The 14,138-nt window shown below is 42.6% G+C and overlaps 1 long non-coding RNA gene across 1 annotated transcript in view; it reads right to left on the minus strand.

Moving 5' to 3' along the window:
• The window catches only part of LOC148007002 (uncharacterized), a 29,115-nt gene extending 14,977 nt beyond the window's left edge, over positions 1-14,138 (minus strand). Inside the window, exons 1-3 of the long non-coding RNA XR_015645948.1 lie at positions 14,092-14,138; positions 13,717-13,813; positions 2,276-2,639 (exon numbers count right to left, since the gene is read on the minus strand). This is a non-coding gene — a long non-coding RNA (uncharacterized LOC148007002). The remainder of the gene's footprint in view (positions 1-2,275; positions 2,640-13,716; positions 13,814-14,091) is intronic.

The raw sequence follows: 14,138 nt of genomic DNA on the forward strand, positions 1-14,138 counted from the left end.
AGAAACGAGGCCAGGGGGGATGACAAGTCCAATGTGCCAATGGTGGGTTGGTTTCCACTCTAAAGTCCTAGTGGGAAAGCAGCATAATCATAAGGGTAGGGAATGGAGCCAGTCTGAGACTGGTTGTGAAGCCAGGCACTTGGATAGCCTGCCCTTCCAGTAAGCAATTGGAGGCCATGGTCTGGTTATACTATCTTTAATATAAAGATTCTTTATATCTCGGGCTTAGAACTGAATATATTTTATTACTTTCCTCCCATTCTTTGAAGCAGGATTGCGTTATTACATCTGTGATTGTCAGCTTATATCTGGGGTTTACTGTTAGTAATAGAAAATTATGATGGTTGACCATAAACATTGACAAAGAAGAGTTCAAGGGCACCAAAATTGTAAGCACCATAGTGCCGGTTTAGCATTTGCCCTGTTCAATTGGGGTACTATGGATAAAGTTGCTGATTGTGGCTTTTCCATTGAAATCCAACATTATATTATATGGCTTCAGGTAGCTGTGAAACATTGTGTGCCCATGGCAGTAGATCATCACTGCTGTTCTTTGCAAAATATTTTCCTGACCTTGTCCTGTTCTAGGTAGCCATACTTTTGGATGAATTTGGAAAGCTGTTGACCTTCAACAAGCTCCATGATGAGACATAATTTTGTTTTGCTCACAATGACTTGAAGAAGTGAGATCATGTTGAGGTGGTTACCCATTATCATTACTGCCATGGTCATTACTGGCTGGCTCATTGCTTCTACATTAGCAGGACTTTGATATCCACTATGCAGCAACTCCACTGTGATAGATACTCTGCTGTCTAGGCAACTCCACTTTCTAAGGACTACAAATTTGAGGACATCTACTAGCACAGGATGTACACATTTGCTGGACTTTCACTGTTGCAGCAACTCAACTCTTAAGGGATGCCCACAGTTGCAGGTTTTCCAGTGTATCAGGCTGCCACTCTTGAAGGACCTTCACTATTGTAGGACCTCCACTGTTGAAGCACATCGATTATCTCACCAACTAGAATTTATAGGATGTCAATTGGCACAGAAAGTCCACTGTTGCATGACCTCCATTCTCACTGTAAATCTACTGTCTCAGGACCTCTACCTTTGTAGGACCTCCAGTGTTGAAGGATTTCCACTGTTGCATGTCCACCACTGTCACAGGACCTCCTCTGTCACAGGACTTCCACTCTTCCAGGCTCATCTCCACTGTCTCAGGACGTCTACTATATCTCTAGGACCTCCAATGTCGCAGGACCTCAACTGACACTGGACCTTCACTCTCCAATCACCTTAACTATCAAAGAACCTCCACTGTCTCAGGACCTTCACTGTTTCAGGGCCTCCAATGTTGGAGCAACTGAACTGCCTCAGGGGCAGGACCTCCAATGTTCCAGGACCTCCATTGTCACAGGGCCTCCACTGTCACAGGATATCAACTCTTTTAGACTTTTGCAGGACTTCTGCTGGCACGTGACCTCCATAGTTGAGGGTTCTCCACAGTTTCATTACTTTTACATTGACAGGAATACCATTCTTGCAGAACCTCCAAAGTCCCAGGACCTCCAGTATTACGGACTTCCTCAGTCCAAGTAGCTCCATTATTGAAGGACATCTCTGGTTGCAGGACATCCACTTTTACAGTGCCTCCGTTGTTATAGGACACCCACTGTTCCAGCCTAATCTCCACTCTCTCATTATCTCCAATATTTTATGATTGCCAATAATGGTGGACTTCCATTGTTACAGTAATTCCACTATCTCTGTGCCTACATTGTTTCAGGACCTACACTGACTCATGATAGGCACAGCTGCATCAAGTTCACTTTCAATTTTTATTGACATTGCTAGTTATTATATTTCACCCTTACTGGAATGTGATGTTACGTTTGAAAGCCCAAGAATTTGTTTTTTTAGCACATGTGACTGATTTCCACATGTTCTAGGACTGTTATCCCCTGGAAGATCACAAGAGCTCATATCCCTCTATTCCTCACCTTGTGGGAGCTGTTGCCTTTCAGAGGGTAATGCAATTCAGGTGAAAGGATAGGATCAGCAAGTGATAACTTTGTAGAGTGGGGTATACATCAGTCACATTGAGTTCCTGATGGGAAGAGGAGAAATCCAGAACAGGAATAACCCTTGGCATAGAGGAAGAATCAAACAGTACTTACAGAAGGTAAGAAGGTACCAATTTTAAAGAAATGGAAATGATAGAGGAAGAACCAGCACAGAGCCAACTGAGTAAGATAAAGCACCAAGGTACCTGGGCTGTACCTGGTCCTTGTTCTCTGCATGCTATCCTTATTCGTTCTTTTTGGGGAGACTCTGTCCTGCCTCTTGTGAAGTTTCTTTCTTGATGTAAAGCCATAACAAAGGTTCATCAGGGAACTTCCCCCATTTCTTCCTCCATCTCTTAAAGCCTCTGCTCCGACACCAGCTGGTGAATATCTTGCACTCTTCTGAAGCACAGACAGAGAATATGTTGTTTTTTCTGTTCTCATTGATGCTGCTCTTCTCCCTGAAGCTGCTCATTCAGTAAATGTGGGAGACAGTGTCTTTTGTCCAGTGTTGGTGTCATCTGGAGTGGCCTGAAGAGAAGGCCAGTCCCACTGGGTCTTCTGCCTACTCTATAACAAGAATTTTGGATAAAAACAGAAGTTAGACCATTGGAAGATGACGAAACTAATGTGCTGATGGTGGGCTGGCTTCTGCTCTTCTTTATTCCTAGAGGGAAAGCAGCAGCAGCATCAATGTTAGGGAATGGTGCCATAACTGTTCTCACTAGGTGACACTGTGTTGTGCAGCCATGTCCCTTGATAGCCTGCCCTTGCAGTAAGCAATAGGATGCCATGGTCTTGATATACTTTTTTGGTACCTGTAGTATCTAGGGCTTGGAACCAAGTATATTGTATTGCTTCCACAATTGCAAGTTCTGTCCTGAGTGTGATCAGTTGCTCATAGGGATTTGGGAATGCTTTTCTGTCTCTCTTGAACTAGATTTGCATGATGGCATCCATGACTGTCAGCCTGTATCTGGGGTTTACTCTCATTAAGAACTTATGCAGGTCATCCAGCTCTTCTCATCTCCCACAGGGGGCAGGATTCACACAGGCTACAACCTGACTTCTCAGCCCTTTTATGACTAGTCAAATGAAACCTCTGACTACCATGAAATGTAAGACTACTCATGTCTTCCCTGTGTCATTCTTTGGACTATCATAAAATTTGCCTAGATAGAGCTCCACGGCAGCAAAAGGTAATCATCATAGTGTCGGTTCTCTATTTGCCCTATATCAACTTGGTTCATAAAGCCAAAGACCATGACTTTGACTTTTCCTTTCTTGTCCAAGAAAATATCATGTGTTTTGAGGTTTCTTTGAACTATTATGTGACTATGGCAGTAGTTCATGTCTGATAGTATTTACCTAAATGTTTCCCTGGTTTTGTTCTCCACCAACTGGCCAGCTGTTCAGACGTGTCTGTAAAACTGGTGACCTTCAAGTAGCGTCAAGGTATTGTCTTGTTTCAGACCAATTACTTGGAGTAGTGAAATGATGTTGGAATGGTCAAAAATCATCAGTACATGTGCCATCTTCATTACTGGCTGTCACCCTTGCTTCTTCTTTACCAGCACTTTGACAGCCACTGTAGCAGGACATCCACTGTTCCAGTATGGTAATGACCCAGCACCTCCACTATCACCGTTCTTCCACTCTTGCAGGACCTCCAGTCTTGCAGGACCTCCACTCTTGCAGCACCTGCATTTAGTCAGGACCTCCACTGTACCAGTCCCATCTCCATTTTCCCAGGACCTCTACTCATGCTGGTCCTCCAATGTTGCCTGACCTCCAATGTAAAAGTACCTGCACTATCTCATTGCCTCCAGTATTGCAGGACCTACATTGTCACAGGATCCACACTGTTTACTAACTCCACTGTCACTGTTTTGAAGGAATTGCTGGTTATTATTTTTGAGGCGTAATGGAATGTGATGTTACTTCTGAAAACTTAAGAATTTGTTCTTCAGCTCTTGTGATTAATTGCCAGATATGTTAGGAACAGTTGCCTCTGGAAGATTCCATTAGCCCATAGTAGGCCTCTAGGCCTGACCTTGTGGGAGCTGTTGTATTTTGGGGTGCTCTAAGTACAGATGAAGGCATGGGGTCAGCAGGACAAGTCTGTAGAGTGGGGTACACATCAGTCATATTTAATGCCTGCTGGGAACTAGAGAAATATAGAACAGCAAGAGGGCTTGGCATAGACCAAGAATCATATAGTACTTACAGAAGTTAAAAAGGAAACAATTTTGAACAAATGGAAATCAGAGACACAGGAGGACCCTCATAGAGTAAATTGGGTAGGACTAAGCACAAAGGTACCTGGGTTGTGCCTGCAACTTGTTCTCTGGATGCTCTAACTGTGCTTCATTTCTCAAAAGAGACAAGGTGTTCTGCCTCAGGTGAGATTTTTTTCTTGATAAAGAGCAGCAACACATTTCATCAGGACATTTTTTTTATTTCTTGTTCCATCCTTAAAGCCTTTTGGATGGCCACTACTGGGGACAGTGTTGCCCTCTCCTTAGGCACAGAGGAATAATAGGTTGTCTTCTGTGTTCTCATTGCTGCTTCTTTTCACCCTAAGGCTGCTTGTTGACTGAAGGCAGAAGACACCCTGGCATGTATGTTTTGTCCAGTGCAGGTGTCCTCTGGAGTGGCCTGAAGAGAAGGCCAGTCTCAGTGGTTCTTCTGAATCCTCTATGACTAGAATTATGGACATAGGCATAAACAAGGCTATGGGAGATGACAAGTCCAACGTGCCAATGGTGGGTTGGTTTCCACTTCTCTGCAGTCCAGGCCTAGTGCGGAAGTAGCATACTCATCAAGGGTAGGGAATGGAGCCATAACTGGAGTAACTGTCTGAGGCTGGTTGTGAAGCCAGGCACCTGGATAGCCTGTCCTTACAGTAATCAGTTGAATGCCATGATCTGCTTAGACTTTCTTTGATATAAAGGAACATTATGTCTTGTGTTTTAAATGGAACATATTGCATTACGTCCAAAATTCCAGGGTGTGGCTTGAGAGGTATCATTTCCTCATAGGGATTTGGGAAATGCTCCCATTCTTCTTTGAAGCAGGGGTGCATTATCATGTCTATGATGGATATATCTGGGTTTGACTGTCATTAAGTTGCTAAGCAGGTCATCTAGCTCTCTTGACACCCAACAGTGGTCAAGATACACACCTGCCACATGTCTTCTCAACTCGTGTATGAAAATAGAGGCAACATTTCCAACTACCTTAAAATGTAAGACTCTAGCATTCATATGTGGTTCTTTGAACCATCATAAATTTATCCTAGGAAGAGTTCATGGGCATCAAAAGTGTTAGCACCATTGTACAGGTTCAGCATTTGCTCTGATTGTCTTGGGTACTAAGGTCAAAGTCAATGATTTTGGCTTTTTGTTTCTTATCCAACATATTATTTGTTTGTCCTGTGATTATTCTGTGCCCCTGAGAGTAGATCCAGGCTGTTAATATTTGCATAAACTTTGCCAGGCCTTGTCCTTCACTATGTAGCTATACTTTGAGATACATTTGTAAAGATGTTGAACCTCACCCAGCTCCATGACAAGGTATCCACTTGTTTTGGTCTCAATTACTTGTAGATGATGTTGGGGTAGATAAACACAATTGTTGTCATTGCCATGGTCATTACTGGATGGCATAAGTGCTTCTTCCTCACAAGGACTTGGAGGCCACTGTATCAGAACATCCACTGTCTTAGCACCTGCTTTTTCCCAACACATCCACTGTACTGTCTGTCCAAGCCTATGTTTTGTTGCCTTGCCCCTGAACTTCCTGCCATTGCAGAAGGAAGTAGGATGACATGGTCTGGTTAATATATTGTCTGGTTGAAGTGTCCTTAGTTTCTAGGGCTTGGAATCCAATGTATTCCATTGCCTTTTCACATTAGCAGGGTCTGGCCTGAGGGGGATCAGTTGCTCATAGGGATTTGGGAACTGCTTCTAGTCTTAGTTGAACTAGGGTTGCATCATGACCACAATGACTGTTGGCCTATATTTATGGTTGACTATCTTTAAGAGGCTAAGTAGGTCCTCCAGCTCTTCTGACACCCCACCAGAGGCAGCATATACCTCTATTACAGCCTGTCTTCTCAGCTCCAAAATTAAGAGAGAATCAAATGGAAACTTTCTGACTGCCAAAAATTATAAAATTCCACCCAAGGTCCATATTTTGTTCTTTGGAACATAATAAAATTTTTCAAAGAAGAGTTCGGGGACACCAAAAGTATAAGTATCGCAGTGCTGGTTCAGCATTTCCCCTGGGTAGAATGAGGTACTAGGCCAAAGTTCATAATCTTGACTTTTCAATTGATATACAAACCAGCACTCTTTGGCTTCACGTCCCTGTGAAGTATTGTTTGCCCGTAGAAGTGGCTCATCACAGCTATTATTTGCACAATATTTCCCTAGCCTTGACTTGCTCTAGGTAGGCATATTTTGGCACACAGTAAGCAAGATGATCTCCTGGTTTGATTATGCATTGTAATATCTTAGACTCAGAATCCATTATGGTGCAGTTCTTCCACAAATGCAGGGTCTAGCCTGACAGAGCTCAGTCCTTCATAGAGATTTGGGAAAGACTTTCAGTCTTCCTTTAACCAGGGGTACATCATCCCATCTGTGACTGTCAACCTATATTTCATGTTGACTATCATTAGGAGGCTAAGAGGTCCTCCATCTCTTCTGACACCCCGCAGGGGTTAGGATACATACATGCCACAATGGTCTTCTCAATTGTAGTATGAATACAGAGTAAGATCTGACTTTTTTAACTACCATGAAATGTAAAACTCAGGTCCATTTGTCATTCTGTGGACTATCATAAAGTTGCTGAGGAAGAGTTCAGGAGCTCCAAAGAGAAAGCAACACAGTGCCACTTCAGCATTGCCCTGGTTCAACTAGGGTTCTAAGGCAAAAGTCTATGATTTTTGACTTCTCCATTTATGTCCAATGGTAAAATTATCAGGTTTCTGTTCCCTGTGCACTATACCCTGGTCATTTCATTAGCTCACAGTTATGATTATTTACCTAAATATTTCCCTGCCTTTGTCCTCCCCTAGGTGGCCACATTTTCAGGTGCTTTGGTAAAGCTGTTGTCCTTCAACAAGTTCTTACTTGCAGAAGTGAGATGCTGTTCAGGTGGTCGACCATCATTGTCTCTGCCTTGGTCATGAGTGTCAGGCACCATTGCTTCTTTAGAAGCTGTTCGATTGCTCTGGGGCTGCCACTGAGTCGAAGGCGTTGCTCCTGTGTCCCATGGTCCTTAAGACTTTGTATTGAGAGTGGAATTTTCCCTCATCAGAAATTCTGCTGAGGGCTAGGGTGTGGGGTCTGCTCTTTACTATGTGTAAGCATTGTAGCTAAAGATACTACAAATATAACCTACAAATAACTTAAAAGTATAGAATAAAAATAGTGGAAAAGATGTAGGGAAACTGAAGCTAAATTCACAGCATGTGTTTACTAAAATGACCAAAATGTCTTTGGGATTGCAATTTATTCTTTTATTTGTTTTTGTTTTACTTTTTGTTTTTGTTTTTTTCTTTGTTTTTTGGCTCTCTCAAGAGGGCAACCCTGTAGTGCAATAGATCACATATTCAGATGATGTCAGGTGAAATAGTCATTGGCCACATAAAGGCTAAAGCCTGTGTTTGGGCAATGGAAGGAAAGACACAGCAGAACTTTTTGGGGAATGGAGAGAAAGAAGAATAGAGGCGGAAGATTCGGGCAAGAAGAAGATGGGGGAGAAAGAGGTTGAAAATGGAGCAGGCACACGTGGCTTGCAGGAGCCACAAGTAGGTAGAGATTTTATAAATGGGCAATAGAGTAGTGTAGTGGTAGATTTGTCTAATCTAAGCACTCAGCTTATAATTATATAATTGAGTTTTCTGTTTTTGCATGGGCCTTTTGGCGTTGGAGATTTACCCCTATAAATCTGGCTAGTAGAAGCTTCTTGGGTTTTCATTACAAAAGACTAAGGCAAATCCTGTGAGAGGAGCATTGGCCAGCCTTCTGCAGGTCGGGGAGATGGGGTGGATGAGATAAGAAACGCAAGCAGCAGTCCAGGCATTTCAGATTAAAGTTGTTTGGTTAGAGTAGCAAACTAGGAGCAGGAACCAGGCAAGATGGATGCATAGACCTGGCCATGTGGGTTGAGCATTACCACTGATACCAGAGCATAGCAGGAATTTGCATTCCTGTGTTCTCATTGCTGTTGTGTTCTCTCTGAGGATGATTGTTGAATGAATTCAGGCGACACTGCTGCTGTGGATGTATGTTTGTCCAGTGTGGGTGTAATCTGGTGTGGCCTCAAGAAACAAAGGGCAGCCCCAGTGACTCTTCTGCCTACTTTTTGACCAGATTGTGGTCAAAGGAAGTCACTAGACCATTGGATGATGATGAGGCCTGTGCGTATAGGGCGAGGTAGCTACCACTCCTCTACAGCCCAACAGGAATGCATCATCATCATCAAGGAAAGGGAATAACTGGACTCAATGTGTGAGCCTCCATTGTTCAGCCTTGCACCTGGAGAACTTGCCTGTACAGTAAGCCACATGATCCCATGGTTTTATTTTATATTACAATATCTTAGGCTCTGAACCCAGTATGTTCTATTTCTTCCACAATTGCAGGGTCTAGCCTGACAGAGCTCAGTCCTTCATAGGGATTTGGGAAAGCCTTTCAGTCTTCCTTTAACCAGGGGTACATCATCACATCTGTGACTCTCAACCTATATTTCGTATTGACTATCATTAAGAGGCCAAGAGGTCCTATATCTCTTTTGACACCCCACAAAGGTTTGGATACATACTTGCCACAAACGGTCTTCAAAACTGTAGTATGAAGACAGAGTAAAATCTGACTTTTTTAATCTACCATTAAATGTAAAACTATGGTCCATATGTCATTCTGTGGACTATCATAAAGTTTGCTGAGGAAGAGTTCAGGAGCTCCAAAAGAGAAAGGACCACAGTGCCAGTTCAGCATTGCCCTGGTTCCACTTGAGTTCTAAGGTGAAAGTCGATGATTTTGACATTTCCATTTATGTCCATCATAAACTTATCAGGTTTAGATTCCCTGTGTACTATACCCTGGTCATGGCATTAGCTCACAGTTGCAATTATTTGCCTAAATATTTTTTGCCCTTGTCCTCCTCTAGGTGGCCCCATTTTCAGGTGTTTTGGTAAAGCTGTTGTCCTTCCACAAGCTCTTACTTGTAGAAGTGAGATGCTGTTCAGGTAGTCAACCATCATCATTGTCTCTGCCTTGGTCATGAGTGACAGGCACCATTGCTTCTTTAGAAGCAGTTCCATGGCCATGGGTCTGCCACTGAGGCAAAGGCGTTGCTCCTGCGTCCCCTGGGCTTTAAGACTTTGTTTTGAGAGTGGAAGTGTCCCTCATCAGAAATTTGCCTGGGGCTTGGGTGTGGGAACTCCTCCTTACTATGTGGAATCATTGTAGCTAAGAATACTACAAATATTCCCTAGAAATAACTTAAAATTATAGAATAAAAATGATGAAAAAGATGTAGAGAAACTGAAGCTACAATCACTGCATGTGTTAACTAAAACTGAGCAAAATGTCTTGTGGACTGCAGTTTTTTGTTTTGTTTTTCTTGCTCTCTCAAGAGGGCAACTCTGTAGTGCAATAGATCACATATTCAGGTGATGTCATGGGAAATAGTAATTGGCCAAATAAAGGCTACAGCCAGTGTTTGGGCTATGGAAGGAAAAGATAGAGCTGAATGTTTTGGGGTAGGGAGAGAAAGAAGAATAGAGACGGAATATTCGGGCAAGAAGAAGATGGGGGAGGAAGAGGTTGAAAATGGAGCAGCCCCATGTGTCTTGCACGAGCCACAAGAAGGTAGAGATGTCATAAATGGGCAATAGAGTAGTGTCGTGGTGTATTTGTCTGATCTAAGCACTCAGCTTGTAGATATATTACTGAGTTTTCTGGTCTTTGCATGGGCCTTTTGGGGTTGGAGATTTACCCCTATAAATCTGGCTAGTATAAGCCTCTAGGGTTTTCATTACAAAAGACTAACGCAAGTCCTGTGAGAGGAGCGTTATCCAACCTTCTGCAGGTCAGCCAGAGGTGGTGGATGGGATGAGAAATGCAAGCAGTAGTCCAAGCATTTCAGATTAAAGGTGTTTGGTTAGAGTAGCAAACTAGCAGCAGGGACCAGGACAAGATGGCTGCATAGAGCTAGCCAGGTGGGGTGAGAAACACCACTACTACCAGAGCATAGCAGGAATTTGCATTCCTGTGTTCTCATTGCTGCTGTTGTTCTCACTGAAGCTGATTATTCAGTGAATTCAGGCGACACTGCTGGCATGGATGTATGTTTGTCCAGTGTGGGTCTCATCTGAAGTGGCCGGAAGAAGAGAAGAACAGCCCTCTTCGCTCTTCTGCCTTCTCTTTGGCAAGATAATGGCCAAAGGTAAACACAAGGCCATTGGAGGATGTTGAGACCAGTGTGACTAGGGTGGGGTAGCTTCCACTCCTCTTCAGCTCAAAGGTAATGCATCGTATACATCAAGGGTAGGGAATAACTGGATTCGATGTGTGAGCCTCTGTTGTTCTGCCCTGCACCTGGAGAACTTGCCTGTACAGTAAGCCACATGATCCCATGGTTTGATTATATGTTGTGATATCTTAGGCTCTGTACCCAGTATGTTCTATTTCTTCCACAATTGCAGGGTCTAGCCTGACAGAGCTCAGTCCTTCATAGGGATTTGGGAAAGCCTTTCAATCTTCATTTAACCAGGGGTACATCATCACATCTGTGACTGTCAAACTATATTTCGTGTTGACTATCATTAAGAGGCCAAGAGGTCCTACATCTCTTCTGACACCCCACAGAGGTTAGGATACATACTTGCCACAACCGGTCTTCAAAACTGTAGTATGAAGACAGAGTAAAATCTGACTTTTTTTAATCTACCATTAAATGTAAAACTATGGTCCATATGTCATTCTGTGGACTATCATAAAGTTTGCTGAGGAAGAGTTCAGGAGCTCCAAAAGAGAAAGGACCACAGTGCCAGTTCAGCATTGCCCTGGTTCCACTTGATTTCTAAGGCAAAAGTCGATGATTTTGACTTTTCCAGTTATGTCCAACATAATCTTATCCAGTTTCAGTTCACTCGGTACTATACCGTGCTCATGGCATTAGCTCACAGTTGCTATTATTTGCCTAAATATTTTTTGCCCTTGTCCTCCTCTAGGTGGCCCCATTTTCAGGTGTTCTGGTAAAGCTGTTGTCCTTCAATAAGCTCTTAATTGTGGAAGTAAGATGCTGTTCAGGTTGTCGACCATCATCATTGTTTCTGCCTTGGCCATGTGTGGCCTACACCAATGCTTCTTTACAAGCAGTTCGATGGCCATGGGACTGCTAGGGAGGCGATGATGTGATATCGGGACCTTGGCATTGCTCCTTAAGTCCTTAAGACTTTGTACTGAGTGTGGAAGTTTCCCTCCTCAGAGATTCTGCTGGGGCCTAGGGTTTGGGAAATCCTCCTTACTATGTGTAAGCATTGTAGCTAAAAGTACTACAAATAATACCTAGAAGTAACTTTAAAAGTGTAGAATAAAAATAATGAAAAAGATGTTTGGAAACTGAAGCTATCGTCACTTCATGTGTTAACTAAAATGAGCAAAATGTCTTGTGGATTACTGTTTGAATTTTTTCCTCTCAAGAGGGCGGCCCTGTAGTGCAATAGATCACATATTCAGATGATGTCAATTGAAATAGTAATTAGCCATATAAAGGCTACAGCCTGTCATTGGGCAATGGAAGGAAAAGATAGAGCAGAATGTTTTGGGAAAGGGAGAGAAAGAATAGAGATGGATGATGCGGGCAAGAAGAAGAAGATGGGAGAGAAGAGGTGGAAAATGGAGCAGGCCCATGTGGCTTGCAGGAGCCACAAGTAGCTAGAGATTTCATAAATGGGCAATAGAGTAGTGTAGTGTTAGATTTGTCTAATCTAAGCACTCAGCTTGTACTTATATTATTGAGTTTTCTGTTTTTTGACTGGGACTTTTGGAGTTTGAGATTTACCACTATAAATCTGGCTAGTATAAGCTTCTGGGTTTTCATTTCAAAAGACTAAGGCAAGTCCTGTGAAAGGAGCATTATCCAACCTTCTGCAGGTCAGCCAGAGGTGGTGGATGGGATGAGAAATGCAAGCAGTAGTCCAGGCATTTCAGATTAAAGTTGTGTGGTTAGAGTAGCAAACTACCAGCAGGAACCAGGACAAGATGGCTGCATAGAGCTAGCCATGTGGGTTCAGGATAACCACTGATACCAGAGCATAGCAGGAATTTGCATGGGTTTAATTTAAAACTTCATGCAATAGAAGATGTTGCCTGTGGTAGTCAACAATCCACTAGGGAGTTAGGATTCTTGTCCTAGGGATGAGAGAATTAGATTCCTGAATGAGCAGAGATGAGTCAAGTGACTCCAGCACATGGGAATCTTAATCAAACACAGTGATAGACAGACCCAAATCAGGCTCTGAGTTCTCCTCTTGTAAAAAGAATCAGTATAATAAATGGATCCAGGCAGAGAGGGAGACTGAAGACTGCCTGCTTTTAATGAAGTTTGGTTTAGTTGTTGCTAATTTGGTGTAATTTTGTTTAAAGATAGAAGAGGACACAATTTTGGCCACAGTCACCTGGGGAATTCCTCCTGAGGTTCAGAGCTAACTCAGGGCAAATGGGCCCAGATTATCTGGGAGCTCCTGCTGTGCAGGGACAAACTGAGCTAACAGAAAAACTACAGCCTCCAAGGCAGACAGCAGAATTTGGATAAGGATGAAATCCTCTAGGAAAGTCTCAGTGTCTCACAGGATTCTCATATTCTCTCAAAAGAGGGTTAAATGTCCTGTCTTGGCAGATTAGAAAAGGCCTGAAAAAACTGTTTCTACTCTGCTTGTTTGGTTTAGTTCCCTCGTATGAGTATTTAATTTTCGAAATGTATGTGATTTTGAATTTTCTGGTTATTTTACTATTCCTCTGGGAAAGATGTCAACCTAAAAATCTTTCTGGTTACTGGCTAAAGCGCATGCTAATTTGGGAGAAAGACCTTATGTTTCTGCTTATAGGAAAAGTAATTAGGCACTGGACTCCTTCCAGGGTTCTCTGGGTCAGAAAGGGCAGAGGGAACCACCCTGAAGAACTAGAAAGTTCAAGAGAACCAAGCAAGAAAGGTAAAGATTCCTTATGCCATTGTTCACAATGCATGAACGAAGACTTATGATTAGTTATTATTAAATTTGGCTCATAAAAAGACTATCTTTTCACATGCTTAAACAAAGAGCAGTATTTCATCTTGAGTAGTCAAGGTATTTCATGTTAAACTGGTTCCCAATTGGCTTAGCAATCAAGCCTCAGGATGCAGGGTAACAAGTGCATAGAAGTAGCCATAGGGACTGGGTGAAACTCTGATGCCTGTGTTTAGCCAGACTTAGTGTGGGGTTATTTTAAAAATTACATGTAACAAAAAGTGATTGAAAGAAACTAAAGTCAAAGTTAGGAAAATAGAATAAAAATTATGGAAAAGATATCAGGGAAAAAGCTAAAGTCAAAAATCCCAAGTAAAATTCAAACAAATAACCCACCTTGTATTCTGTTCAGAAAAGTCACGAAGCTCTCTAGAAGGAGACAAGACAGGATGCAGCTGTTGGGCTATCTCAGGCAAACTCTGCACCGGAGCACCTGTTCAAAGAGATTAGAACATCATTATTGTATCATGGATGTTTACTGGGAGAATGGAATGATTTCACAGCTGAGTTGTGGAATTCTATAGATCTATAAAATAACCTCTGCAGTGGATAATATAAAGTTATGAAATATCTTCCAGCTTCATTAATCAGAACTATAAATTTTCAATCTAGCCCATGGATGCTGATGGTAACTGTCGCTTCTGTTTCCGACCCGCAGAAAAGAGCGACTACACAGCGTTCTTTTCAAAGCGGTTTATTCAGGAACCTTACAACATGCAAACAGGAATCTTTCTTTTCTTTTCTTCTGTCTCCCTCCC

Source organism: Rattus norvegicus, chromosome 1 (genome assembly GCF_021556685.1).
Source record: "Rattus norvegicus strain SHRSP/BbbUtx chromosome 1, alternate assembly SHRSP_T2T, whole genome shotgun sequence".
In the NCBI taxonomy this organism is placed as follows: Eukaryota; Metazoa; Chordata; class Mammalia; order Rodentia; family Muridae; genus Rattus; species Rattus norvegicus.